The following is a 5,510-nucleotide window of genomic DNA, read 5'->3' as shown; positions in this document are numbered from 1 at the left end:
AGGGGGAAATGGTCAGGGTGAGGGGAGGAAAGGGAGGGAGGGAGCGAGGAAGGGGTAGAGAGTCGAGAGGGGAGCTGAAGGCACGGTCAAAGAGAAAGGTCTTGAGACCGGCCTTGAAGGAGGAAAGGGAGGAGGCGGCGAAGGCACTGGGGGATAGAGTTCCAGAGCCTCGGGGCTGAGAGGCTGAAGGCCCGGCCACCGATGGTAGGGCGGTTGGGGCGGGGGATGTGGAGCAGTCCGGAGCCAGAGGAACGGAGGGTACGGGCAGGTAGGTAGGGGGACACAAATGTAAGATACTGACTGGGGAACCAAAAGAGAAATGGAGTGCTAGGATGGTGTTGCATTGTCGGAGGTGACATCCTTCGGAGGAGGTGTTACACCAAGGTGCCGTCTGTCTGTTTAGGTGGACGTTAATGATGCCATAATATTATTTGAAAAGAGAAGGGAATTTCTCTTTCCGGGTGCCAACAATCCCCCAAATAAAATTGGTCACTCACTCTATGGCAGTTTGTGAGACACTGCTGTGCACAACTGGCTGCCGCATTTTGCTCACAAAACACAGGCAGTGCAGTTTACACTAGTATCCTGTGAGGAGTTTTGAGACACTCAAGGATGTGATAAGGTGCTCTATCAAATGCAAGGATTGTTATTATGATTATTACTTTACAAAAATTGCGGTGCAGCTCTTTGCCAAGTCTTGATGGTGTGATAAAGCTTTATACCTAAAGGCTTATTATTACAATAAGTAACACTGAAACCAAAGGTGCCATTGCAGTGAACTTGCTGAAGAGAAGGTGGGACTTGCGGGAATTTTACTGCTGGCCTGTTGCCAGGCTCTCTCTCAGTTTCTCGTCACCCTAACTGACTGTGATTTGACTTCTGTTCAGGCTCTTTGTTCACCGATGTTTGACCACTGGCACGACACAGTTCGCAATAAACCACCCAGACCGCATCCTAGTTGGTGAGAATTTGGAAATGCCACCCCCATTCCCTCCCATCCCCGTCCTCATTTCCCCGCACCCCCTCCACCCCGTCTTACTTCCGTTCTCTTTATTGCCTTTCTGAGGCACTTATCTCCACGTTTCTCATAACAATAAAATTCCTTGCATTTGATATAGCGCCTTATCACATCTTTGAGACATCTCAAAGCGCTTCACAGAATATATTGTAAAGTGTAGTGACTGCGTATTTTGTGGGCGAAACGCGACAGTCAAGGTCTTGAGACCGGCCTTGAAGGAGGAAAGGAGGAGGCGGCGAAGTCACTGCGGGATAGAGTTCCAGAGCCTCGGGGCTGAGAGGCTGAAGGCCCGGCCACCGATGGTAGGGCGGTTGGGGCGGGGGATGTGGAGCAGTCTGGAGCCAGAGGAACGGAGGGTATGGGCAGGTAGGTAGGGGGATAGTAGGTCAGAGAGGTAGGAGGGAGCAAGGCCGTGAATGGCCTTGTAGGTAAGGATGAGGATCTTGAATTCGAATTTCTGCTTCAAATAAAATTGGTCACTGACTCCTTGCTGCTTGCAGGACATTGCTGTGTGCAAATTCAGCTTCTGCGTTTGCCTGCAAAATACACAGTCACTACACTTTATGGCATATTCTGTGAAGAGTCTTGAAACATCCACCTGATGTGAAAGACTCTTTACCAGATCTAATAATAATCTTTATATTTGATGTAACACCTTATCACATCTTCGAGACGTCTCAAAGCGCTTCACAGAATATACTGTATATTTTGTGGGTGAAAACCACAATTAATTTATTTATAATAAATTGAGATGACTGATTTTAAGCAGCCTGATGTTGACTAACACTGGGCAGACTTGCCCGGGAATCGAACCCAGGTCCTCTCGCAAGGCGAGTGCACTAACCACATTACAGGACTCCACATTTACTCCAGGAGTAGGAATACAAAGGTATATGGAGTGAAAGGCATGCTTAGGGGAGGGTGAGATGTGTGAGCCGTGGAACAGGTCTGATGGGGAAACGACTTTGTCCTAAATCTGTACGAGTTGGTCTGACAGGGGGCCAAGTTTTGATTTAGTGACTATTGTTGCAGTATCCTCCCACAGCACGTGGTCTATTTCCTGCTTGGTGTTTGAGCTCTCAGGCTTTACACTGTTTTCTTCTGCGGACTGGACTGCGATGGGAATGCTGGGCTGGGATTGGCTGGAGGTGAGGCAGCTCCCACACGTTTGGAGCTGGTCGGAACGAGGTGTATATAGGATTGTCTCGTCGCCGTGATGTTGTTGATGTTCAAGCTCGTGGATAGGATATAGGGGATCCGGGAGCAGGTTTTGTCTCCGCTGCTCTGCTTATCGGCTCAGAGAAAGAGGGGTGTCAGAGAGAGAGATAGAGGTATCAGAGGGAGAGAGAGAGGTGTCAGAGAGAGAGATAGGGATGTCAGAGAGAGGTTTGAGAGAGGGAGGGGTGCATGAGAGATGTGTGCTTTTACATACATTCATAAATGTTATTTTGATCCACTTCTGTAAAGTCCTTTCTGTAAAATGGTAGTGACTGTATATTTGTTGGTGAATGCAGCAGCTAATTTGTCCACACCAATGCCCCACAAGTAGTCAGGAGGAGAATGTACATTTTATCTGGAGGATTGTTGGCCAGGACACCAGGAAAGATTCCCTTTTCCAAATAGAACTTTCACAGTACCTTTAACATCCTGTTGTGGAGTCCTGTAGCTCAGTGGTTAGAGCACTCGCCTCACAAGCAAATGACCTGTGTCGATTCCATTAGGCATGTTTCCTTACTCCACAAGCCTGTTTTTACCAAGCAGTAAGTCGGAACTCGGTTGTTAGTTGATTGGTGGACTACTTTTCCGGGGGTAATAATTCCTTTAAAAAAAATAATAATAATAAATTGGACACTCAATTCACAACTGTCTGTGGGACACTGCTGTGCACAATTGGCTGCCCTGTTTTGGCCACAAAATATACAGCCAATTCACTTTACAGTATATTCTGTGAAGCGCTTTGAGTTGTCATGAAGACGTGATAAGGCGCTATATCAAATGCAAGGATTATTATTATTATTATCCACCTGAACAGACAGACAAGACCTCGGTTTAACATCTCATCTGAAGCACGATATCTCCAACACTGCAGTGTTCCCCCCAGCACAGCACTGGAATGTCAGGCTAGACTGTGAGCTTAAAGGGGCTTGAAACCATAATCTTATGATCCAGAGGTGAGAGTGGTACAGACTCAGCCAGGCTGAGCTGTTGAACCAGTGGTCATTGAACCCCACTAACCAGCTAACGTGAGTATTGGTGAGGCTGGTGCTTACATGACAATGACCTGCCTCACACAATAACTCACTCGTGGCCTATCTCCCCTCCCTCCCTCCTCCTGTTTCCACCCCCCCACTGTTGTGTAGTTCCAGTAAAGCTGGATGCACTTTGAACCAAACTATGCCAAAGCCTTTCTTAAATAAACATTAATCTGTAAATTCCTGTCTGAAGACTTTAATTAACTCAGCAAAAGAGGAAAGGACAGAGAGGTACGGGTTCACAGAGGGGACGTCAGACGGAGTGCAGGCCCCGGTTTAGCCTGAGCCATGGCTTGACCCTCGAACAGCCGAAAGGCCACACACAGCAGGCTTGTGTGCTTTGGAACTGGCCCTGCAACAAATACAGACCTCATGTCCCCTCCCACCACAACATCGACTTGCACTTATACAGAGCTCCTCACGCAGGATAGCGTCCCAGAGCTCTTGACAGTGGCGGAGCACAGCGCTGAGCCAGAGCCAGGTGACTGTAAACACGATCGAAGACAAAGGTTTTCAGACACGACCTGATGATGGGGAAGGAGGGGCAAGGAGGAGGGATAGAGAAAAAGTGTTGCAGAGTTCCACCACACAAACACACAGACACACACACACTCCTATGTGTCCTGTGCATTTGATACAGCACCTTTCAAGACAGGAGGACGTCTCAAAGCGTTTCCCAGGATTTACTGTAAACAGTAGTGACTGTGTATTCTGTAGGCGAATCGATTCACGCACAGCAATGTCCCCCACAAACAGCCACGAAACAAATGATTGATTTTATTTTTTTTATTTCCCCCCCGAAGCCATGAGAACGACGTGCGACCATACTTTTGCAAAGCAGTTTCTGTAATTCTTTTATGAAAGTTCAACCAAATGTAACGGCCCAGAGCTCCTTAACCCCTTACTCCCCAGCAGTTTTAAAGTCTTTTAAAGACTTTTAAAGTCCTCCAGTCCAAAACATCTCAGTCGTGCTCTTGCCTCTGGCTCAGAAGCTTGTGGATTAACCTCTAACAAAGGAAGGTTTTGAAGGAGAGAGTGTGCGAGTGGGCAGAGCTTTGAGTTCAAAGTCTGGGCTGAAGTAGATCACAACAACAACAAAGTTGTATTTGTATAGCGCCTTTCATGTCGGGAAGACGTCCCAAGTACTGTGTGATGCACTTCTAGATTACCAATCAGTTCGCCTCAGTCGTGAGCACTCTCGCCTCTTGGGTCAGAAGATTGTGGGTTTGACCACAATAATAACTGATATACGTTGAGAGGACATCCAAAGTCATTGGGCAGTTGAGTATTTGTACCAGAGCTGGAGGTGGTATTTGAGACGGGTGGAGGCCAAGGAAGTTGGCGATGGAGGTGTGGGGCAGACGACCGAAAGCGCAGTCAAAGGGAAACGTCTTGTGATGGATCTTGAAGGAGGTGAGCGTAAGGGGCTCCTGATGCAGTACCCGAAGGTGGCGGTAGAAAGGAGAAAGGCCCAACCGACGAGGGTGGGGGACATGGGGCAGGCCAGTGCCTACTGAACGGAGGGTGAGGGCTTGTTGGTAAGGTTTTTGAGAGTTCAGAGGTAGGGAGAGCCAAGACCGTGGAGGGCTTTAAAAGTGAGACAAGGAGAGAGGTATTGATAAATGCAGGCAATTGTGCCAAGAGATGGGTGGGGAGTTTGAACTCATATAGTCTAGGCTAAGCCTCCACTGAAGTGACTGACCAAGTTTATTTGGGGGATTGTTGGCCAGAACATGGGGAAAAAACTTCCTTCTGTTTTCAAATTGTGCCAAAGGTCTAAATGAGTTCCAATTCCCAAGGCGAGGCTTGAACCCACAACAGTACAATGCTTTTCACAGTTGTCAGGCATTGGGAGGGGGAGATTTGCTCTGTTCAATCCATTTACCTCACCATCTTTCAAGGTGCTACCTTTGCTCCGCTGAGAGGCAGGCCATTTGACTAACCCACTCCCAAGCTTCAGCCTACACTGAGAATTGTGAGTGCAGTTCATCCACTGACGTATGGAGCTGAGCTGGCCACATCTCACCCCACTTCAGCCTCCCTGACCTCTGGGACTGACTATCCCTCTACCTCACCCCCTCTTTATCCATCCTTAAATCCTACGTCCCTATGATCCCTTCTACCTTCTCTCTTGCTCAGTGCCCTACCCTGTCACTGTACAACCCTCCACAAGACGCTATCCTGTGTGAAAAGCAAAATATATAAATGCAAGTTGTTGTTGTCACGGAACCCGCTACAAA

This window comes from Callorhinchus milii, unplaced genomic scaffold (genome assembly GCF_018977255.1).
Source record: "Callorhinchus milii isolate IMCB2004 unplaced genomic scaffold, IMCB_Cmil_1.0 Scaffold1, whole genome shotgun sequence".
In the NCBI taxonomy this organism is placed as follows: Eukaryota; Metazoa; Chordata; class Chondrichthyes; order Chimaeriformes; family Callorhinchidae; genus Callorhinchus; species Callorhinchus milii.
This window is presented reverse-complemented; position numbering follows the sequence as displayed.